Source organism: Copadichromis virginalis, linkage group LG13 (genome assembly GCF_057382275.1).
Source record: "Copadichromis virginalis isolate Kocher_CV1m ecotype Utaka linkage group LG13, C_Virginalis_male_GT1.1, whole genome shotgun sequence".
Taxonomy (NCBI): Eukaryota; Metazoa; Chordata; class Actinopteri; order Cichliformes; family Cichlidae; genus Copadichromis; species Copadichromis virginalis.
In genome coordinates this window covers 6,992,108-7,017,891 of record NC_140630.1, presented here as the reverse complement: position 1 = coordinate 7,017,891, position 25,784 = coordinate 6,992,108, and the positions used below count along the sequence as shown (strand labels likewise).

At 37.0% G+C, this 25,784-nt stretch overlaps 1 long non-coding RNA gene across 1 annotated transcript; it reads right to left on the bottom strand.

Annotated features, from left to right (window-relative positions):
- Positions 1-21,160: 21,160 nt before the first annotated feature.
- Positions 21,161-24,239, bottom strand: LOC146695156 (uncharacterized). The gene is made up of 4 exons (XR_014923536.1): positions 23,775-24,239; positions 22,718-22,860; positions 21,852-22,016; positions 21,161-21,774 (listed from the first exon to the last, which is right to left on the bottom strand). It is a non-coding gene; the product is annotated as an uncharacterized LOC146695156 (long non-coding RNA).
- Between the last annotated feature and the right edge of the window lie 1,545 nt (positions 24,240-25,784).

The window sequence follows — 25,784 nt, the reverse complement described above, 5'->3', positions numbered from 1 at the left end:
TTATGTATGAATTCTGGGACTTACACTATATCGAAAGAGACACATAACTGGTATTATGAAAGCAGACTTTCCACATGCATAAAAGGGAAACGGGCTGACTGTGAACACCGGTGGCATTTTTGCTAAGAGCGCTTTGATTCCACAACTAAAAAATTAAATAGACACAGGATGGTTTTGAAAATGTTTAATACTACTAACAGGCTGCATTGGCTCACATCTCCTTAACACGAGAGCAGGATTCAAACTCCGCGGAACCACCAGGAGGGGTCATTTTCTTCGTTACAGAAGAAGAACTTTATGAAAAGTTAAAAAATGAATTTTGGATAATGTGTTGCAATAGTTGTGCTAAAATATAGATGGTATAAAAACAGAGAGCTCGATGTGAAAAAGACTGAACAGCTGATTGCCTGCAATTTAAAATTGACCTTAAAGTTGGCTACAAAAATATGTAAAAACAAAAAACAAACCCACATTTTAAATCATGACTGTAAAAGTAGAGCAGTCAAAGTTTGTCATCTTGTCCACATCTGCCTCCGGTCACCAAACTAGTCTTTCATCCAGCATCCACATTGCTGCAATTCCTAACCTCTTAAGTTCACAAAGTGCATGTAAACAGTTGTGTTTTTTTACATTAATTTCTATTGGGTCAAAATTACATCCTCAACGGTTCTAGGTAAAAGTGGTGATACAATTTCTTCTTTTGATCGCATGCACCAAAAATCCAGTATTTGCTGAATAAGCCTATTTTAAGAAAAGTCATGAAATATGAGATGATGGTGTTTTCATTTTACAAAGTTAATCTGTAATGCTTCTAGTGTTAAAAGTGTTAAAAATGGTGGCTTTCCAGCAGGATATCAAAAACCATGGTGGATTTTGTTTTACTTGATCATGTGCTACCATTCTGGTAGTCAAGCAAGAATAACTGTCATTCCCCCACTGCAGGTGGTTTCTCCACATATCTAGTAGCAAGTTGCAAGATTTAATCAGACTTTATTGCAAAAAAAGACCACCTATGAATCATCTTTGTTCTTTGGGTTCATCCAGTGCTTCAATTTGTACAATCACCCTGAACTGCCCTAGGCTATATAACACCTCCTGCTGGTAGATTTAAATGGTTTTACGCTAATTCTGGCTAAGGTATAACAAGTGTTACTCCCAAATTTTGCAGATTTAGTAATAGGCCCCAAAGCTACTTGGTGGTTTGTGAAAAGGGGCTAAATAACTCTGAGCCCACTCTGAGGCTAGTGCACAGATGGCTAAAGGACTTATAAATATGAGCACTGTAGGATTCCAGTGTTTCAAGTGTTGAGCTCACTTGTTCATTGTATACACATTACAGGTGAGTGTGTGGGCAGCAAGCAGAGAAGATGCCTGAATTTGTAACAGACTGACAGGCAGAGAGATCAGTCGAATGATTGGCAGGTAAACTAGGTTTACAGTGGAAATAAATTATTTTCAGTGGGCACTCTATAGGTAGTCAAGTACAAGGGGAACTGCCTGGTTGCCTGTTTAAGTAGTAAAAAAAGGTTTGATAGAAGACTGAAGGTACCAGAAACAAACAAGCAAAATAAATAAAATAAATAAATAAAGAACTTGAATTATTATATGACTCAAAGATTCAAAAATTTCTGTTGTTAAAATCCCATATTTGAGCCATGGGGTGCCTTGGGCAGATATTTATTTAGTCATTCATTCACAAATACACAAGCTGGTATGGACCCCACTGAGGAAAGAAATTGGAGAAGGAAATCAGGAAAGAGCACATTTTAAAAAATGTGCATTTTTAAAATGCACTTTCAAAATATGTTCGAAAATTTTGAATGCAAAACACAGAGGGTTGGTAATTTGGGATTTAAAGATTGGCAGTGAGATGGAGATCAAGCAGCAGCTAAAGCAACACATAAGTACAAATCAATAATTTGTATAGAAGGAAAAATAACACAAGTCTTATAACTACAGGTCGGTCTCTTCTGATTACCATAAATTTATATATATATATATATTTTTATTTATTTTGCATTCAAAGCTTACTGTATTGTGCCTCAAGTGTTCATATTGGGAAATAGCACAATATCGTTTGATTTACATAAATGGCTCTAAAAATGCAGGCTCTGGGGTATGCCACTTGGTAATTAACATGCCTTTGAAAACAGTCCTTGGTCATTTGCTGACAGTTGAAAACCAGCTTTTGGCCATTGCACACACATTTACAAAGAAGAATGTGTCTTTTTGTGTCCCTTTGTGGGTCTATGCCTGTGTCTGCATAAGAGTATGTCTGGCTGTCCTAAAAAACTGTTTTCATTTTAGGACATCTCATCTATGATGGTTGAAACTATGGATGACTGAGTGTTTTGGTGATGGCTTAAAACATTTTTCACTGCTGAACACTCATATATAACATGCGTGTGTGGGTGACAGTCTACAGAGATGTGCTGAATCTTAAACACTGCTACTCCTCCTCATAAAGGCAGCATTCACTCAGGAGCAGCAATCTCTGTTTATCTGGCATCTAAACTGTGACCCAGATTGAATTCTTCATTGTTTAAGATGTATTTTTACTTATTATAAATCAAATTTGATGCAAATATAATTTAGTTTTACATAACGTATCTGTGTTTTAATCTTTTAATATAAAAAAAAAACTTGTGCAAAAGATTGTGCAACAGCATACAATATAATATTGTTAGAGAGAATTTATGATGTTGATATTTAATTGATATCTATGGCACAAACTATTTTGGTTCAAGGTCCAATTGCTATGGGTTCATTAACTTTGTCAACCGATGCCCCAAAAATATTTCGTGTGGAAAAAATAGACCTTCACACATCTTAGCAGCACAGCTGTTTTATTACCTGCACCTAAACACAGAGTAGATAAAAGCTTCCATTCACTCAATTGTCCAAGAGCTCACCTGCCGTGAGTTTGACATTATTATTTTGAAATGTGCACCCGTCAGAAAAAACATTCCAGCATTGTTAATTTTTTTTTTTTTTTAAGTAAAATTCAGAAGGAGATAATGGTACCAATGCGCTATTACATAGAGAAGAAAGTACACAAAAGTGGCTCATTCACTGTTGAAACATTGCAAACCCATCACTTAATGTAAAAAGTTACCTGGCTACCTAAAAAACAAAATGCATCTTCTATTGGGATTCACCCTCTCTTTCCGGCACCCAAATGCCCTGTTTCATCAAAATACATTATTTAAATACGTTCTTCCCCAAATGTTCCACTCTGAACAGGAAACTCATCGAATAAGGTTAGCCACAAAATACCTGCGTCCATGCCTTAAAGATGAACTGAAAAAAACTGAAACAGAAGAACCTTGTTACCAGTCACTCCTCACTAACAGATGATAGGCTGAACAAGATTTAATGTTGATTTATTGAATGTAGTTATATGGTTAGTGTGTTTTTTTCTTAGTCCCTTTCTTAGTCATCAGATTTCTTATTTAACCTCTACATTATTGAGTTACACATAATAAAAGCAATTATTTTGAACATGTAATTAAATGCAACTGTAAATGCATATCAATGTCTATGTACATGATACAAATATATTATAATATAATATAATTAAATGTATAATATAATATATTAAATCCACCCCTCTGAGAGCAATAATAATAATAAAAATAATACTTGATTCATATTGTATTGTATTATATAGCAATAAAAAATACAACCTTAGAAATATAAACACAGGAAACACTTTTTAGGCCAAAATTTAAATGGTAAATTGTGCTTTTATTAAACGTCTCCTGAGGCTCCCATCTCTCAGGCTTACCCACATCACTACGGATATCTCCCTTTGCAGTGCAGCGTGGAAAGGATGTTTGGAACATCTTATCCAGCCTCTGCAGGCATTTGCTGTGATAGATTTTTGTGCTATACAGTGCTCTAAAATATTATTTTCTTTTTTACATGGTCTCTGAGCAAACTGCAGTATAAACATTAAAGGTGAAATTGTAAATCCTACACATCCTCTCATAATCCATATAATATGTTGCGTATAATAACATTCTGCCCTTGAAATTAACATACCACACAGAAAAAGTGCAGCTTTAAGCATTTCAATAATTATCACGTAAATTTTAACTGTTGTTTACACTAAAAAACACACAATAAATAAATACTACACAGTAACACTGACAGCATGGTTAAGCATTGCTTAGCAAATGCTATTTAAACAGTGACACAAGAACTTTGATCTGATGACTAACATGTCTAACACTAACTATTATGTTAGGATGGTTTTGAAAACTGTTTTGAGAAATGCGCTTACTGTTTTCACATGTTAAAAATGATTATAGAAATGTATCAAACTGATACGTTTCTCAGAATTGCATTGCAGTGATGACTCAAATAATTTAAACCAATTTTCCAATTCCATACTTTTTCTTCTTCTGAATAGCGCATTTACCACATATTATACAGACTTTTATCACATCAGTTTCCTGCAACAGGTACCTATTTTCAGAAATAAGCCCTGGTAATGTTCTGCATGCTATTCAACACATGAAACTGCACAACCCAAATCTAAAATGAGAGAAATGTAACTCTAATTGACTATCTGTTTGCTACGTGTCTGCTGGTTGTGTATATATGAAAGTAAATTTATTTCCAAGTAAAACTTTTTAGAGCTGCTCATTTGCTAGCTTATCCTGGAGTTTGCTTTGTTTCTGCCTAAAAACCCAGAAATGTACACTATTTGACACTAGTGCTTAGTTCCTATATACTAAGAAAGACAGATCCTGGTGAGACTGCCATAATCAACAGCTGCTAGCTGTTATAAAGAAGCACTTGCCCCTTGAGAGACAGATATTTTTTTCTTCACATCGTGCCTGCATGGGGATTAAACCCAGTTTTATACATCACAAGTTTAAAGTCTAGTCATTTAAATTCTATGGGGCAATACATTTTAAACCTGGAGTTATTTCTTTGTCTAGGAAAAAAAAAAAACTTGGGTCATTAACAATATAGCTTACAGAAAATACACAGACGGATTGTTACAACAGAAATCATATAAGTAGTTATAGTTGGAAAAGCACAGAGAACTTGTTTCTGACGTTACATTTTTCTTTTGTTTAACTCAAACCCACTGCCAAAGGTAACTCTGAAATGCAAACCATCACGGTTCACACAGTTCAGCGCTGACAAGACTTTTCTTCAGTTGCGCAGCAGCACCCTAGACACCTGAGTTACTGTTTCTTTCTCCACTAGGAAGCTGCATACACCTCTGCTCTTCTACTGCGTTTTACCAAAGTCTACAAAGACCATGAAAGCCTTTTAACAAGTGAAAAAAGGCAGAAAGTCTGGCGTCAGTTTTTTTTTTTAAGTTGAACATGGGAGCCGCGGCAGTTAGTTGGTACCATGCGACTTGTTCAGAGAGAGCAAAGGAGCGTGGGTGACATCTCTCTCTGTCACACTCTTACTCATTCTCATGTCAATATCCCGTCCTCTCTCAATCTATTTCTCCATCTCTGACTAAACCAGGGTGTGATGACTTTGTGACAGCTCCACAAAAAAGCCCATTTTGAAGTTAAAATGTGGGGTGCTTGTCAAGGGGGGCTGAGTAGGGTGTCTTTGTGCACATTTGTGTGTGAATTTGTAAATGCATGATGCATGCTAAGAGTGACAGGTGGTGGGCCGAGAGGAGGGGAAGAGGAAGAGAATTTAAAAATGGCTTGACTGATGGCTTGATTGCCAAGGCTGATTTAAACCACAAAAGATATAAAAAGCGTGTATAATCTAAACTTTCTCCTCAAAAGAACTTCTTTTGGACTATTTTTGAAGTTGCAGAATTAGTCTCCTAGCTAGACAGCACTGAAGAAATCGAACAGTTGTAGAAAACAATCTTGTTTAATCTCCCAAACTTTTCAGTGGTAATGATGCTGCCACTTGGGGTGGGACACTGTGCAGGGAACTTCTGGCAGATGGGTTAGTGCTCTACTTACTTACTTAACTTTAACCAAACAGCAGCTATAAAAGAAATTACTAATTGGAAAAAAAGGAAAATATTATTAACCTCCTAAGACCTGGCGTCCACATATGTGGACATCACATTTTGGGTTATTTAGACCAAAATACTCAATTTTGCTCTAGGAGGGCCTGCTATCTAATTACGAGGACATTATACTGCTACTGTTCTATCAAAATTTTAAACAAATATCCTCATATGTGGCTCTGATTTTTCATAAAAACAAAAATAAGGTAAAAAAAAATCTGGTAATTCTTTGTTTTTACATTCATTGGGCCCCAATATGCCCAAATATCAAAAAGAAATTAAAAATGCATGCCGTGGAAGAGTTTGGGTCTTAGGAGGTTAATGAATAAAACAAAAAAGTTTCCTCTTCTGAAACAAGCCAAAGTCTATAATTTGACAGGCAAATGTTTGATCTGTGTCACCAGCATGTCTCCTCCAAATGAAAATTTGTAGGTGTTTATAATGCCTTATTAAAAATGCTAATGATACACATTTTAAATAATATAATAAATAACATATTGTCAATCCGTTCTCTTTTCTAAGCTGTCAGTTACAGTTGTTTTGTATCTCTTAAACACATTCATTTGGTGTTGGTGCAATGATCCTCCCCAATACTTTTGTTTAAGGAATCAGCAACCAATTGTTTTTATATTGTTTAGGTTGAGTAAATTTTATTTGTCTTATTTTGAAATAAAGAAATCAAATCGGGGATGCTGCTCATGAGTTACGCCATTAGATATGATGCAAAAGGACTGGAGTGAGAGCTGGTCTATGTTGATCATTATTTAAAACTTGTGTCATAATAGCTTATAAAATATGTACACAATCGCATTCAATATTTACTTCAAAATTATATGTTTATTTTAAGAACTGAAGCTACAAAGCCAGGACGCGGCTGATGGGGATTAGGCACCTTGCTTAAGGGCACTCATCCATCCTTCCACACAGCCTACCAGCCAAAGAGCCAAGGAGTCCTTGAAGCAGCTCGCCAGCTAGTCATCTCTCCATCCCTCCATCCATTTTGGCCATAGCTCCAAAAAGTAATTGAACAGCTCATGTAAGCAACCTAAATGGCAAACACACACACACACGGACACGCACACTCACAAATTTGATCTCCTCTCTGTTTTCCTGTCCTTCATTGTGTTTCTTTCTTTTAATCTTGCTCTACATACATTTCTGTTTTCCCAGTGACTCTCTCGGAGCCAGCAGTCAGGATCTGTTGTACAGTCTTGGACAGAGAACCTTCGTCTTGTTCCAGTGAGAATATGTGTTATTTCCTTCTCAACACCATGATGTTGTTGGTGTGTGTGCGTCTATGAGCCTCTGTAATTTGTGTGTTGCAGAAACAGATGTAAAATCACAGAAAACATCTGTCTCCCATGTGTTGAAGGAGAAAAAGTATATGCAAAGCCCTGCACTTGGCTGGGTTATCATGTGTGCCAGTGTCTGTGTGTGCTTTTGTACGTATGACTGTTGCACAGAGATGAGCTTTTATTACTTCATAAATCTGCTTCCAAGGAGCTAGGTGGAGGAATGTGAGTATATGTGAGTTTGCATAGATACCACAAGTGTTCAAGAGAGACTGTTTGTCGTAGAGTAGATAAAAATCAAATTCAAATTCAAATTTTATTTGTCACACACACACAACCATACACAGTATGACATGGGGGTGAAATGCTTGTAGCTGTACAATGCCCGACCATTAAATGACAGAAGAAAAGTTTTACAATATTTACAATTTACTACAAAAATTTACAAATTAACTTAGGAATTTACAGTAAAGAATGTGCAAATAGCAGAAGAGATTATAAAGATAAGGATTATAAATTATAGGAATTATAGGATTATAGGAAATGTGTGGTGGTGCATGTGGTGACGTGTGTGAGAGTCCAGTCTTATAGTGACGTGTTTGGGAGAGTCCAGTCCTACACCTGGTTCAGGGCCCGAATAGCCTGGGGGAAGAAGCTCCTCTTCATTCTCTCTGTTTTGGCCTTAAGGGAGCGGAAGCGCTTCCCAGACCTCAACAGTGAGAAGAGTCCATTGTTGGGATGGGAGAGGTCCATCATAATCTTCCTAGCTTTGGACTTGCACCGCTTGGTGTAGATGGACAGCAGGTCAGGGAGCTCTGATTGAATGATGCGTTCTGCCGAGCGCATCAAACTAATAGACAGTTCCAAACTTACAGGAAGTTGCCTTAAATTGTCCATGTAATAAAATCACTCAAAACATGTTTCACCTTTTTATTGCTGATCATATCTTCTCTTAATCCAAGTGTGTTGTTTGCACACAAACTGAAGATGCAAAAATTCTGGCATCTCACATGTATGTTTAAACATTTATCCACATCAGTTAGGGCCAGAAACTTCAGATTCAAAGTCAAGTGCATTAATAATATTGTTTTTAATCTACACATAAAAAGAAATCAAATGAAAAGAAAGAGTGAGTTGCCTCTAAAAGCACTTTCAACTTCAACAAGTCTTTCATTGTTGACAAAAGCCTTTGAATGTGTACAGTGTAACAAATCTCATGTGTGAGACAGCAACTGATCATTAGTTTATTATGTTGGGCATTATTCTCATCTTCTTTCTTTGATGCACTATAAAGAGCTACTTCATTGTATACAATCAGGGCAACCCACGTGATTTCCTCGTCCTTTGTTGGTTTTGTCCCCCTTTAGTATGATTAAAATACTCACAATGACATAACATTTATTCAACCCTGTCACATTCAACACACAAAAAAACGGTTACAGTAAATCAGGGGATTTTAACATATTTCCCGTTGTAAAAATAGCAGTTCAACCTCATTTATGGAGTACATTTTAGTGGGTTGTTTTTCATCTGACAGCTTTATACACAATGCTGATTACAGGACATGCTATTAAATGATTTTCAAGCCTGTGTATTTGGATCCTTTCAGTGTAATTGCTATCATGTTGCTGACTCCTACTCTTGGCCGGGACCTTTTCTTGTCACATTTAAAAATAATTGGAACTTTTTGGTGTTATTTTCAGACATGTAGGCTTATAATGGCTGTTATTTGGCCAGATAGGGAATAATAAAGACCAACACACACCCATGCACCTTGCATGGCGGTTGAAATAATTAAATGACTTCCAACCAGAAGAGAGTAGTGTGAATTCTGCTTGGGACAGGTATTTCACTTTTTTAATATTTATCTATTTTAAAGTTGCTATGTTGTAAAATGTTAAAGGTAAAGAGTGGAACAACTGTCCACAGAATCACAGTTTCAGAAGCTGCTTTAAATCAATTATTTATTTCTTTTTTCAAGAATGTTCAGCAATGGTACTAATCAAGAAATTCAAATAAATGAATATTTTAATAAATAAATACACTTTGAACAGGAAGGTTGGGGATTTCAGAAGATTTTACAAGAATTCAGTACCCTGAAGAAATAAAAAGTCTCTCTGCTTCCCGCTGTCCTTAGGAAAGTTCATAATCTCTCTTTTCTCCAGTGTAGTTGTTCAGTGCACAGGATGCGGTTGTTCAGGGCGACCTGCAGATGTCTTCTTCAGTGTTTATGTGTGTGAATTCAAAGTATGTTTTGAGAAAATAAAAGAGCAGTTCTTTGCAGGGAAGATGATAAAATGGCACTGTGACACGGCAATCCTCCACAGAAACAAGTTCTTTGAAAGAATGTTTTGCAGATCATGCTCTAAAACTCTTCTTCAATAGCTAAAGTCATTAAATTCTCTCAGAAGCAGAAACTCTCTTGGTTGTAGCTCATATTCTCTTTAGGTTTGATTTTTCTTGTAACTGTTTCAAATATATTATTTAGATGCAACAATATAAAATAAATCCACTCAAGTTTCACTGTGAAAATAAAAACAATAATACGTTTCAATCAGTGTATGATTTTTTTGCCACTTTTGAAATAATAATAGTCTAACCCATACTGCAATTGCTGCAATTTAAACCATTATGCTACTTTAAATGCCAACGATGCATTTACAACTGTGTAATTTCTATATGTAAGCTGTAGTGAGATTTAATGTTTATGCAAATAGCAACACGCCTTAATAGTTGTTTTGGACTTCATAATTCCCTTCAGGTGTAACGTTTCCTCTCATTTACAGCGAGAGATGCGTGACCGCTGTGATTAAAACACAGTTTCTGCAGGATGATTTTAGGTGCTGCTACATTTTTACTGGCTTACCACATAAACCAATTGCAGAATGCACATCACTTAGCATTTCCCTTAAGAAAAAAAGACCTTCTTGCAGCTGCGTTGTAAGGTGCAAAGCACTTGCCTTCCTGTGCTTCTACGTTTGCCTAAGGGAGAATGTGTGCCTCTGTGAATTCAGACCACTTTAAAACCAGCTCAATGCTTAAGAAGCTATAGGCGTGATGGGTTTAGACCTGAGAGGTTCCTGGAATTTGTTTGTCATCAAGTTGATTTCCCAAGCAAGCTAAAGCGTTAGTCATCTGAGTTTTCACATTACACATTACATGATTTCATTGACAAGTAATTTGATTCAGTCAGTCTTTTGCAAACATTTTAACAGGAAAATAAACAGAAAATGTACTGAGGTTGAATGAGAGGTAGAACTGACATTATTTAAATTGCAGTATGCAATATAGTATATTGATATATTGATTACACCGATGAAGGCCACAAGCTGAACTTTGACCTCTTTAAACTAAAGTGCTTAATGTTCATGCTGTAATACAGTTTCCATACAATTGATAAGAGGGCAACAAAGTAGGCAATCTGAAGACAGCTGTTATTGTTATTATGATTTTATTTTATTTTTTGGGAGATGAGTAAGAGTTAAGGAAAGACATGACACAAGAAGACATGTTTTTGTAGGTGGAAAAAACGATATATATGTATATACCTGCAAATGTGATGTTACGTTCCCCATTTACATGTCTCACGTTCAACGTATGTGTCCTGTACAGGTACCAAAAATTGTTTCCACAACGGAATTTAATGTAACTCACCACTAAATGGATTATGAAAAGTCTTGCAGTCATGCTAAAATCCACTCACTGAGTGAGTTTTGATAGTGTAATTAATAAAGGATCTTGAATTTTGTGTGAATATTAATATGTATTAGTCCTGAAAATCCTGGATCAGAGTGATCCTAGTTAGTACTTTTTTGTTAAAGAACCAGTACAAAAGTGCATTGGATTTTGGAACTTTTTATACCATTTACATCTTTTGAACAACTCTGCCCAAGTTCCCCACTCAGTTTTCCAGATCATTTACTGTAAAAGCTGCTTCATGACAGTCATTTGCTGACTTCACGTGAAATGCATTGCTTTATTATATGTAGAGGTTTTAGTTTTAAATGAGTGAATACAGCACTTCGTAAGACACAACATCAAAAGTGGTGAATAAAATGTATGAAAGTATGAAACTTTCCTGTTTTACTATATTCAGAAGAATAAGATTTGCTTTGCACACATCATCAGTCTTTCAGGACTTCTCGGGAAGTTCAGAGATCTGGAACCTGATGTATCAATGTCTACACACACACACACACACACACACACACACACACACACACACACACACACACACTTACAAAACAAATGTGTACACCTTTTCCCACACATAACCTGGTGTTTAAAGAATATGCTGTGAGAATTCATGGGTGTCAGTCATACTTCAGAACATTACACATCCTTTTACAGTGACACAAACCTGATATGGTGTAGTGGAAATGAGAACATAAACATAAATCAAAACACACCCAACATTTGAACCCTGCTTGAGCAGAACTTCGATCAACAAACAGGCGTTCTTTTTTTTCTTCAGTTCTGCAGCGAGTTTTTCATATTACATCTACTCTATCTCTGCAGAGAGTGATTTTATATGCAAATTAGGAAATAAGGAAGTCCAATCATGGCTGAAGCTGGGGGTGTAAAAAAGGTTTGTGAATGTGGGTGGAATTTTGTGATGTCTGAATTTTTTTAAAAAGGGGCATGCATATGCTTTATGAATCTGAATGTTTGGACATATGTCTTTTTCCACCATGTACACCATACAATGCATTTTTATTTGCCTGTCTCAGAGTGTGAATCATATCTGCTTGAAATCAGTTTAAATCACGAATGATTAAAATACAGGAAAAAAAGCTGAAACAGGTTGGAGCAGTTAAAACTATTAGGGATCATGTCTATATACACCAGTGAAGTCAGACCCACCTGTTAGAAGAGTCTTAGGAGTACATCATGTAAGAAGCACAGGGAACATTTTGTACCGTAACCCCTGTGAGCTGACATCTATCATTATAGCACAGTATTTCCCCACTCGGCTGCTTCTGATGTGTAACTTACCAGCCGCACGCTGGAGAGTCTTTGGGGTGTTTACCACACAAAGGACTCATAAATAGCTGGCTGATTTTCTGCTACTATGTGGAAGTGTAAAGTAGATGTATGAGGCACATTTTAGTGGTGACAGATCCATTCTTCAGCTAGTATGAAAACCTGTCATTACAGCTACTGTGATACAGGACAACAATACACTTATTGTTATTTTAAAAGCAGACTTTGTGCTGCTGTGTCAGTGGGCAGAGGTGTGGACTCGAGTCACATGACTTGGACTCGAGTCAGACTCGAGTCATTAATTTTATGACTTTAGACTTGACTTGAAAAAATGTTCTAAGACTTGTGACTTGACTTGGACTTTTACACCAATGACTTGGGACTTGAATTGGACTTGAACCGGTTTACTTGAAAAGACTTGATATTTTACCCCAAATATAAAATTTAACATGCATATTATATAGAGATTGAAAATGTGATGTCATTCACGGGTAGAACCGCAAAGGATTCTGGGAACTCGTGGCAAGCGGTACTAGCGCACGCAGGCTTTCAATTAAAATCAGTTATACAGCGATAAAAAGAAACACAAAAATGTCAAGAAGCTGTTGTATTATTAACTGCAACGGGAAGCCGACGGGTAAAGAGATCGGTTGTTATCGGATTACGTCGTTGAAGAGAAATTGTTCGAGCCATGTTTCCGAAGTAACAAAGACGCGACGGATGGCCTGGATTGCAGCCATTCAAAGATCAAATATAACGTCCCAGAACACTCCAGCTCACAGGTTAGTCTGCTCCAAGCATTTACACAAAGGTCAGTCTGCTGTTGTAGTTAATGCGTCATTTTTCTTAACATAATTGGTGATATAGGTTACAAGCAAGTCTGGCGCTGAACAGAAATTGTGGCGCTATGCTCCTTTATTTATTGTGCATAAATAGTGAATTGTCCTGACACAATATTGCGTTTCGCTTATGTTATTATGGTACATTGACAAAAACATATACGTTTATTCACAGGATAAAACGGTTGTTTTGTATCACTAATTGCCCAGTACGATTACAGCATACAATATTGTTGTCACTGCTACATTTCTGTGATGAACCAGAAATTATTTCCACTACTAATTAATTACCGTTGAGCTCAAAGGTTATATTAATAAACGGTTAAGGAATGTGTATTTATGACGACGATTTGTGAGATTGGTAAACTTATGATACGTACGATGGTCTTTACTTTCTACACGGTGCATTTCAAGGTCCTGTACCCATCCGTCGGTAAACTGTACCTGGACTTGTTGCAGTGACCGGAAGTTACTAAACTTCATGAGTGTATGCACTCACTCCAAGAACCGTATGATTATTAATATGCATATAAATAAAGAAGCTATTTTGTGCAAAGATGTCAACTGTAAGAATGCTGTGCATAAACATTTACTCTGCTCCATGTATGATGATATAGTGACTGCTCTGTATAAAAGTGGCACACTGCTTGATAAACAATATAAGCATAAGAAACCTAACATCAGACCTGGCTGGAAAGAACATGTATCCATGTACCATGATGAAGCTCGCATAGCTTATAAATGTTGGGCCATGGCTGGAAGACCTAAACAAGGCCCAGAATTTGAACAGAAAAAATGTGCGAATGCCAGATATAAGTACGCTGTTCGCTTTATAACTAAAAATGAGCAAATGCTAAGAGCAGATTCTTTGGCCAGGAAAATGCTGTGTAATAATACGGCAGATTTTTGGAAAGAGGTGAAAGCTCTTAATAACTGTAAACCATCTCTACCATCAACTGTTGAAGGTGTTTCTGGGGCAGATAACATTGCAGCATTATGGAGACAGCATTACAGTGCGTTGTTTAACTGTATAAAAAGTGAACCATATGAGGACAATCTTGACATCAGTAATGACACAATAAGTGTAAGGACACATGAAGTATATGAAGCAATTCATAGGTTGTCTGATAATAAATCCTCTGGTTTGGATCACATCACTGCAGAACATTTAAAACATGCTAGTGTAAGGCTAGCTCCTCTTTTAGCACTCTGTTTCACTGGGTTTATGATTCATGGCATATTACCAGACTCAATGCTGTGTATTTTACTGGTACCAGTTATGAAGGACAAAGCTGCAAAAGTGAGCTGCTTGGATAATTACAGGCCAATTGCACTAGCCAGTATTTTATCTAAGGTGTTAGAAAGAATCTTGTTTGACAGAGTTAGTGTGTTCATCTCTTCTCTGGATAATCAGTTTGGCTTCAAAGCACGGCACTGACATGTGCATATATGCACTCAAGGAAATAGTCAGTTTGTACAGGGCTAAAAATTCATCTGTCCTCATGTCTTTCATTGATGCCTCTAAGGCTTTTGATCGAGTGAACCACAGAAAACTTTTTGATAAAATGAAGAGATGGGGAGTTCCTCAGTACATCGTGAGGATTCTCTCTTACTGGTACGCTCATCAGAACATGCAGGTTAAATGGGGAAGCAGTATTTCTGCCCCCTTTGGTGTCAGCAATGGTGTTAGACGGGGTGGGATTTTGTCTCCAATTTTATTTAATTTGTATGTTGATGATTTGTCCATACAACTGAGAGCCTGTAACACTGGGTGTATATTAGGTAAAGCACTGATAAATCATCTTATGTATGCAGATGACCTGGTTGTTTTTAGTCCAAGCAGTGCTGGGTTACAGGATCTTCTTAATGTCTGTACTGAATATGGTGTGCAATATGACATTGAGTACAATGCTGCTAAAAGTGCTGTTTTGATATGTAGAACCAAGCAGGATAAACAGCTAAATTTCCCTTTGTTTAAACTGGCACAAAAAACTCTTGAAGTTCATAAAAAGGTGAAATACCTCGGTCACTTTATTACTGAGCAAATGAATGATGATGATGACATATACAGACAACGGTGTAAGCTCTATGTGCAGGCAAATACTATTGCACGCAAATTCAGCTTTTGTTCACTTCCAGTTAAAGTGGCTTTGTTTAAAGCGTATTGCACACCGCTATATACTGCCCCCTTGTGGTCATCCTACAAACAATGTAGCATGCAGAAGCTGCATGTTGCATATAATGATGCGATGAGAATCCTTTGCAGGATACCTAGAAGTGGTAGTGCCAGCCAGATGTTTGTAGCTGTGGGTGTTTGGACTTTTAAAGCACTTTTAAGGAAGCTAATGTTCAATTTTAGAGAACGACTGGATGGTTCGAGTAACAGTATAATTTTAGCACTCACAGATCCGACAGTGAGTGGTTCCCGTTACTCATCCAGTCTCAGAAAGCACTGGTTAAAGTGTTTGTGTATTTATTGATTTATTTTAAGTAATTGTGTTTTATGTATATTATGGTTTTATGTTTTTACAAATGTTTTAGATACTTATTTATATACATATATATATTTAATGGTGTATACCTTGTGTTGGGGGGGGGGGGGGGGGAGTGTTGTGTGTGTGTGTGTTTTTTTTTTTTTTTTTGTCTTGTTTTTATGGACATGAAGTCTGCCAATTAAGATTGAATTGAATTATAAAGATCCATTAGAGTGTTCATCATATCGTCCTATATCACTCTTAAATGTAGATTTAAAAATACTGTCAAAAACACTTGCTCTCAGGCTAGAGCAACATCTACCATTGTTAATTTCTCCAGATCAGACAGGTTTCGTGAAGGGTAGGCATGGTTTTTTCAACCTGCGCAGGTTTTTGAACATATTACACACCAAGTCAACTACAACCCCTGAAATTGCCTTATTACTCGATGCTGAGAAGGCATTTGACCGGGTGGAGTGGGATTATCTGTTTTATACTCTGCATAAATTTGGATTTGGCCCTAATTTCATTTCATGGATTCAGTTACTTTACTCCTCACCTATGGCACGTGTTAGAACAAATTCGTTATTCTCTTCTTATTTCCCACTTCTCCGTGGTACGAGACAAGGTTGTCCCTTATCCCCTCTTCTTTTTGCATTATCAATTGAACCACTGGCGATTAAACTGCGAGCTGACAGTTGCATTAAGGGCATCTTCAGAGGTGACCAGGAGCACAAAATATCCTTATATGCTGACGACCTCCTGCTGTATATGTCAGAGCCTTTATGCTCTCTTCCCCGTGCTCTTGCCATTTTTGAATGTTTTGGTAATATTTCAGGTTACAAGTTAAATCTGCATAAAAGTGAACTTCTCTGTGTCAACTCTATAGCCAGAAAGATTTCATTTTCAGGTTTTCAATTTAGCGTTAAATCAGGGTATGTGACCTATCTGGGGGTTAAGGTTACCCACTCATACAAAGATCTTTATGAAAGAAACTTTGTCCCGCTGCTTAAAAATACTGAGACAGATCTTCAGAGGTGGAACAATTTACCACTGTCATTAATTGGCCGCGTCAATTCTATCAAAATGAACATACTTCCCAAGTTCCTTTACTTATTTCAATGTATCCCATGCTACTTACCCAATAAGTATTTTATAACACTGAATAAGCATATCTCTGCATTTATTTGGAATGGCAAAAGTCCACGAATTCGTAAAGATTTCATGCAGAGGACTAGGCCAATGGGTGGATTAGCCTTGCCAAACTTTCAGTCTTATTATTGGGCAGCAAATATTCGTAATATGCTGTACTGGATGAGTAATGTTACTACAGAGACTCCAGCTTGGCTCCAAATTGAGTCATCCAATTGTGGCAAAATTTGCCTATCAGCTTTGTTGAGTTCAGCTCTCCCATTAGAACTATACACCTATAAACGTAACCCTTTGTTGTATGACTCGCTCAGAATCTGGGTGCAATGTAGGAAAAGGTTGGGGTTACACTTAATGTCAATTAAAGCACCTATCTGCTCAAACCATATGTTCCCACCCTCCATGATGGACTCTGCCTTTAAAATATGGGAAAGTAATGGCCTTAGAAATATCAAAGACCTTTTTGTAGATGGGATTTTTGCCTCATTCACGCAGCTCCTGAAGCAGTTTAATGTTCCTCGGCAACATTTTTTCCGCTATTTACAAATTCGTCACTTTGTAAAGAGTCGATTTCCTTCATTTCCGGAACTACCTGAGGAAACTTCTTTGGATAAAATTATTAATATAAACGTTCATAAGAGAGGGGCGATTAAAGAAATCTATGCTATACTATTAGATCTTCAATCTCCTTCTCTCTTCATCCTTAAAGCACAGTGGGAGAAAGACCTTGGGATGACTATAACAGATGAGCTCTGGCAATCTTTTCTCCAGAGGGTACACTCTTCTTCGATATGTGCCAGGCATGGGCTCCTTCAATTTAAGGTCCTACACCGATTACATATCTCCAAGGAAAAGTTAGCCAAGTTCTATCCAGGAGCTGACCCTCTGTGTAACAGATGTAAAGCAGAAACAGGTTCGCTCCTTCATACCTTTTGGACATGCCCCAATCTTCATACCTATTGGGTGTCTATATTTAACACTCTGTCAGAGATGTATAACGTTAAATATGAGCCTTCTGCTCTAACGGCTATCTTTGGGGTGATACCTCAAGACATCACTTTGCCAAAATGCTATTCGAATTCTATTGCCTTTGCTTCACTTATCGCAAGGCGCCTTATACTTTTAAGATGGAAGCAGGAAGCTCCTCCCACACATGAACAGTGGCTTGCGGAGCTCATGAGGTTTTTACATTTAGAAAAGATGAGATATACACTGGCAGGTTCAACCACCAAATTTCTTAGGGCATGGCAGCCATTCTTGATGTACATGGAAACATTTAAAATGACCACCTTATCATGACCAGATACCATATCTCTATATCGCTATCATAGCTAACTGTACGCTGAATGTCCCTTATACATTTTATTTTTCTATTTGTTTGTTGTTGTTTGTTTGTTTTTTGTTGTTTTGTAGGGGTTTCTTTGGTTTGTTTGTTTGTTTTTTCCTTCTCTATTTCTGTTATCTTTTGGGGTATTGTAAATACTGAACAGCAAACTACTGTATGTTCAATGTTTTGTTGTTAACATGCTGCTGTGACTGAAAATAAAATTTATAAAAAAAAAAAAAAAAAAAAAAAGATTGAATTGAATTGAAATAAATATGCTAAGATGAGATAGCTGACTTCATCTAACTAGCAAATGTTGTCCAGGCTACGTTGGTGATACAGTTTTTTTTAATGTGTATGATATTTTTGTCATGCGATTTTAAAGCTGGTCCTACAACCGCATCCAAGAATAACATGCAGCGTATCTCAGAACTGTCGGTGAAAATTATTCTTGGAGCTAGGTTTAATTGAGCTGCATTTTAAAGAGGTGCAATTTCACAATTTGTGTATATTTTCTAAGTTCACTATTTTGTCATGTGTTGAGAAAAACACAGATTTTAAAATTACATGGTCTAATATTTACATTTAGCATATAACTGCAACATTATTTTTTCGGTTTTTTTTTTAAAGACTCGAAAGGACTTGAAATTCAAAGTTTCAGACTTGTGACTTGACTCGGACTTTTACACCAGTGACTTGAGACTCGACTCTGACTTGCCTGACATTACTTGAGACTTGACTTGAGACTTGAGGATAAAGACTTGAGACTTACTTGAGACTTGCAAGACAATGACTTGGTCCCACCTCTGTCAGTGGGCACCCTGATATTATTTGAGCAAACAGAAGGATATGGTGAAGTATAAGATGGGTCAAAGCTCTATTTAACTAAATTGTCAAAAAGTTTAGAAAGGTGGCATTTTAGCACGGTTATTATATACAAAGACATTAGCAAACTTCAGAAAGATATCATCCAGAACTACAAATAAGACCACTGAGTGACTGTGAAACTGTTTTAACAAAGAAACAACTCAACACTATTCTTTCATCTGAGGCAGCATTTAAATAATTTAGTAATTAAATATGACTAGTTGGTGGTCTCTGCATATTTTTATTTAATTAAGTGGTACAGAAGACTATGTGCAAGAACACCTACTCCTCTTAAATCATCAGCTAGATTGTGGATGGCTGACTTCAATTGTGATTTTATATTTAGTTTCTTTCTTTTTAATAGATGTGTTTAAAATGTATTAAGCCCTTTTTAGGCTAATTGCATTAGATGCTGAAAAAGCATGCACCGCTGCAATGCTTTCTCAGCACAAGCTGCATTCCAGTCATCGAAAATATAACACCAACAGCAGCTTTACAAACAATGCTTAGGTGGGTGGTACAGGTCCAAGTAAAATCCATATGAATGTCAGTAAGCCAAGGTTGCAGAACATTGCATTGTAGGCGATGTGATGTGTAGGTGAACTGGCCAGTTTCTGTAATCCTCATTAGAACCGGCCTTTATGTCTCCAAAAAGCTTTTTGATTTGCCTTTGTGAATGTATAGAAAAATTTAAATTTTATTTAATTATATTATTCCATAAGGGCAATGAGAGAGAGATTGGGTAGACAAGTGACAGATTAATAAAGGGCCAGATTATTTTTTAGATCTTTTCTGTGATTACTTTATAATTAAAGAAAGATTGGATAAAAGAGCGAGTTAAAGAGGGGCAGATAGAAATGCAGTTAGGTAACATAGTAGTTAGGAACTCTGCCCATCAGCTTAACTTACTAGTTTAGAAGATAATTAACTTAAATTTGATCCCCCAGAGAGAGAGAGAGAGAGAATATGTACAAACTAGTGTTGAACTGTAGAGGCCTTGGGGATGTGAGCAGGTAGAGGGAAAGAAAGAATGCTCGAGTTCAAAAGAGCCCGGAAGGAGGCAGAGATAAGAGAGAAGAGAAGTATGAGGTGATGGCGGAAGAAAGGGCACAGGAAGGGTAAGGAAAGAAGGAAGAGGAGAAGCACAGAACTGAGAAGACAAGAAAGCAAGGGGAGAAGGTGCCAGAATGGAATGAAACAGAGAAAATGAAAAGGAAGAGTAGGCAGGAGAGGAGTGAAGAACCTTGTTTCCACTGATAAGCACGTATCAAAGCTGCCTTGGCTGTCAGATCAAAGACTTGGCGTCACCACAGAGTCAGCCTTTTTAGGTATCATATGTCCAGTTGGGCCACTGGGATTGGCAATCAGTGATGGGGACCAGCTAAACTGACACGGGTGGAAGGAAGTAAAGTGTAACATAGAGTTCATCTGGACTCTCAGGGATCCTCAGCACACAGGAGGATGAGTCAAGAGCTAAAAAAATGACGTTAATTAAGTACGCCACATTTTTCATCTCTGGGTTTCTTCTTGCTTCCATGTTCTCTCTTTAACAAAACCAGGCGTTGCACACATGCTGGTTTGAAAACCATCATGTAGTCAAAGCAGTGTCACCTGTCCTTTCTGGCAAAAAAGAAGCAATTCTAAGGTAAGACTCAGCACTACAAAAACTAGTATATGCTTCAACTTTTATGTTTAATTATCTCTTTACTTCTTTGCAGTTCCTGAAATTCAGTTTAATTTCCATTCCCCAAAACAACAATTAAAAAATACTGCAAAAACATGTATTTTGAATTGCTTTGGTTAGAAAGCCACAGAGCTCAAATAACAAACTCACATATACACTTTATAGCCTCTAAATGAGTAAAGAGGTACACTCAGAAAAATAAAGGTGCCAACTGGAACCAAAAGTGGTTCTTTAGACTGATGCCATAGAAGAACCTTTTTTGGTGCCACAAAGAACCTTTCAAACAATGGTTCTTTGAAGAACCATTTCTTTCAGTGGTTCATTGAAGAACCTTTAAAGGTGCCCCAAAGAACCATCAAGAAATGGTTCTTTGGGGCATTTGAAGGACCATTTTTAAAAAGGTCCTTCAAATGGTTCTTTAAAAGAACCATTTTAAAGAACCTTTTTTGAGTGGTTCTTTAAAAAAACCATTTTAAATCTTTCAAAATAAAATGCATCATAAATTGAATTTGAGTAGGGCAAAATAAATACTAGCACAGCATAGACATATATTAATGGTTTATTGTCATTTTGTAGTTACCAAAAGACAAAAAGGCATTTTAACCCTCAGCACAACATCACTACTAATACATGTCACATATTAGTGTTTTAAACAGTAATAATTAAATATATTTGCTATACTATAAATAAATATATATAAATACTATAGCTACAGATAACACAACAAATAATACATGTATTGTTTAATTAATAAAACATCAGAAAGTGATAAAACACATTAGAAATAGCAATAGCTTCATAACAGACCAATAAATCAACACATTTTCATCAGCAGATGTTTGCATGTTCAGTAAAAATATTTCAACAAGTTTATGATTAAAATGATCAATGAACTTCAGCCTTACGCTATGTAATGTACGTTTCATGTTGTACTCATGGTCCTTTGTTAGTCCAGTTTAGGATAATGTCTCTGACGTATGTATCATATCAAATATATGTCATATCAAAACAAGCCCACACCTGCAGTTGTTTCAGTTTTTCACTGGTGTTTCCTGTCAGCTGGTCAACCTCACTCAGGCAGACATCCATATCAGCCAACCAAACGACAAGTTCCTCCCTTTGTGCTTCAAACCCCTCCCACTCTGAGACAAGGAGCTGAAAGAGAGAGAAAAGAGTCAATTATAAAGAAGAGAGAGAAGTGAAACCCTCCTCAGAAGGTCTGACTCGCATACCTGCAGTTGACCTGTGATGGACTCCTGTTTGGCGTTCACGTCATCCCTCGTTGTTGCCAACAGCCGAGTCTGCAGGGTGCCCTGGAAGAGCTGAGTTAATGTTCGACTCGTCCTGGTCAGGCTCTCCAGCTGGATGAGCCGAGGTCTCCCCTCTCACCGCTGCCTCTGAACACAGAAACACAAATTTCATCTGAAGCAGGAGGTGCAGATTTTTTGTGCTATTCTTTTCTAAATCCAGGCTAGATCACGTGGAGGTATTTGGAAAACTTTTTTGGCCAGTGGACGACTGTTGTCTTGCAGAAAGTCAAATCAAACATATGCGATACACAATTAATTCACAAGAACACATTATAAAAAATAAGTCCAGTTCTTGCCTGATTTCAAGTGAAATCTGCATCAAAACAGGGTGACAGAAGTAAAACGAGTGCACAAAGCCTCACTTTGTAAAAGCCTGCTATTACAGTTCTCCTCTATGCAGACGACTTTCCTGTTTTCAAGGCACAACTTGGATCTGCTGTACGAATCTTATGAATACACACTAAATGAAACAATAGTGTGCATGACTCCAGATTCTGATCCCTCATCCTAATATGGTCCCAACATAGCAACAGCAATAAAGCAAATGTTGTGGCTTCAAAATACAAAGTCCATAAACCAATGGCTGACGTGGGTTTTATCATAAGGGTGATAAATATACAGATTTCAGTCTGTCTTAGAGATTTGATGTTCATTTACCTGCAGATGCACTATACATACCTGCTCCATGGTTTTTCACAACATTTTGCACATCACTATTTAATACAGGAAGTAGGTGAACTAAAACAAGTCATCTTTCTTTGTGAGAGGACCATATTAATGAAACAAACCTCATCATAGGGAGCCCTAAAGATGCTCCTGCTGCTTCTCTTCCTCCTCATCCTAAGCTTCCTTCTCCTTGTCCTCGCCTTCCATCCAATTGTAATTCAACCTAATTGTGTTTCTCCCCCTCCTCTTCCTCATTTTGTTGGAGCTGTGAACACAATTAATGTGAATCTGGATTAATTTGTGCAAACAAGAAAAATCTACAGCTTTTTGGTCAGAGGTGCTCTTGTGATTTAAGCCGGGTAGAGTAGATTTATCTGTTGATGCTACCTGCTTCAGCTCTGGCTGCTGAGTGATATTTACACCCTGGCTGGATTACAAACTTTAACCATGTGCTGAACTTTGGCCCAGCGTTGATACCTCTTGTTAGTATAACGACCTCTTCTTAGCTTGTATGTATGATGGTGGATAAATGAAATATAAAAACAAATTAACTATATTACAAAAGAACATCTATCTTGGAAACATCAAATGACCGGAGCATAGCTTGTCAACTAGTCCGAAACTAAGTTATGCAGGAACAGTCAAAGACACACCTTCTCATGTCACATTTCTATTCATTTCTATATAATTTGATTAGACAATAAAGAGTTATCTAATCGAATTATTCATTCAAAACTCTTATGCATAGCTGCATTTTATACAGCTCATACAGAATTCAAAGTACAGGTTCATGTGAGTATTTAATGTACGGCTCAGATCTACAGAATTTCAGAGTTTCTAGAGCAGACACAGAGCTCACGCCACAACAGGCTTCAGGCGCCATTTTAGTGACTTTAACAATATATTAAATTTTAATTTCGGTCTAGCTGACATTAGGTTATGTACGCAGCACGCAATTGAACCACATATTCTAGAAGCCAAAGGTTCAAATTAGCTGGGAGCAGCTTCACTTAATTATAACAGTGGTTTTGTTAGGAAAACAGTTGGATACTAAATTGCGCTGACATCAACGGCTAACGTATCTAGCTAATCGCTACTGTTAGCACAACATTAACAGCAAGCTACAATGACGACTAACAAAAACAAAACAGTAATAAGGTTTTAATGAAAATGTTTTACCTTTTCCAACAGTCCCAGAATCCACAGCTTCAAAGTCCAGCAGGTACTGAAGACTGTTATCCGTTTCGCTGTCACCGTCCGTGAGGTTTTTTTTCCCGAAAGGTCAAGGCCCGCCGCTCGCACACTCTGTCTGCGCATGCGCATCCCAACGACGGACCCCTCCGTCCGCTCCCGGGAGGTTATAGTATGACGTGTTCTGACGTCACTCTCTCTCTCCCTGTCATTTATTTGGCTCGAAACACATATTAACAAATTGCTCAGTGATGAACAACTACTCAGATCATTTACCTAAGCAGTGCGCTTTGTCAAAACGAAGTGTGTGTTCATTACACTGACATTCTGTTCTGCAATTGTTATTTACTTGTATTTTATAATTTGACTTTACATACTGCTGGGTGGTTTGTAAAGTTTACAATAACTAGTATTATCATTATGCTATATTTTCAAAAATATATAATAATCTCAAAAGCAATGCCTTGGAGTAGAAAATAGTAATGCTTTATTAAAATTTAAAACTAAAGTACAGTATTTGAATGTGTGTATTGTGTCTACTGTTTGCAAATATTTCTAACTTTTATTTGAATATTCAGCTTCCTACCATCTTCTCTTAAAGGGTAATTGCCAGGTAACCCGCCCTCTCCCTTCGCACACACATGCACACAAAGAAAACACACAGTATAATTCACAGCCTCATTATAGTGAATAAATATTTATGCCATTTACACCATCAAACTTAGATTGCTAAGGATGAAGAACCCTTTGTTCTTTAAAGAACCATTTGTAATAGCTGAAGAACCATCCACAAAATAAAAAGGTTCTTTGACGTATGATGGTTCTTTAAAGAACCATGAAGACATCTGAAGAACCATTTAAGAACCATAATTTTTAGGCATAATATGCGTTATATTTCAGTTAGTAAACCATTCCAAAATTCTCAATACCCTCTGAATAATAACACACGAAAATAAGTTAAATTGCTTCATGGAGATTGATAGAACTGATCAATATTTACACTGACTTTTGTGCATGAGAGAGTGTGAGAAAGAGCGAGACTGACAAAAAAGATTTTTAAAAAAACCCGAAAGAACCACAAATGTAACGAAAACATCAGCTCTGTGATGTCTTTAAAATGTTGTCAGACATTCAGCGAGTGCTTCGTAAAAACACTTCTCTGTCCTCCCGAAGCTTGTCTTGGATTTGATGCGAGGATTTAACTACAAAAGACCAACAGAGGGGCCGGTTAAAAGAGCAGTCCTCAAATAACTCAAATAAGCCTCTTTCACATGACTCCAGATTTAATACATTTTTAAAATAAACTGAACTAGAAATGGAGCTCTGAATGGTGTTATTGGAAATTATAGAGGTCAGTAAAAAAATGGAGGCAAGGCCTAAAGACTTTGATAGAGAAGGATTAAAATAAATAATCAGTATCGTTTGGTATTTTATGACTAGAAAAGACAAATTCCCTATAAACACGTTTTTTGGAAGGGGCTACCATTCAGGTAGCTGTAACAGTACACAGCACAATCATTTCATGTGCTATTCCAGGCTGGCTGTAGGGTAGCTTACCCACTTGTCAAATTGCGAAATAGTATTTATTGAGATTTTGCTATTTTCTTAATGTCTTTTTCCAGGACAAACATGCATCTCACCTGTATTATACGCATGACTGAAAACTGCTATAAATTAAAAACATTACTATTTACAGGATATCACTTCAACGATTTCAAGACAGGATTCAAATTGTCAGTTTTTTTAGCTACAACTAATTTTTGTCTTTATAATAAAAGTTTCACAAAGAACTACAAAGCTGTGATTGACTGGAAAACTCTTCTCCTTTGTGCAGCAAGAGCTGTTCATACCGCTAAATCTCTCAGGGGGAAAAAAATGAGAAAAGATGGCTATAAAAATTTCAGCAGTTGCCAGTTTTTCTTGGCTGGCATTAACCTTGGCTTGTTCAGCATCTAGACACTGAGAAGGTTTCCCTGGTAGCTCAGATTCATTGGAAAG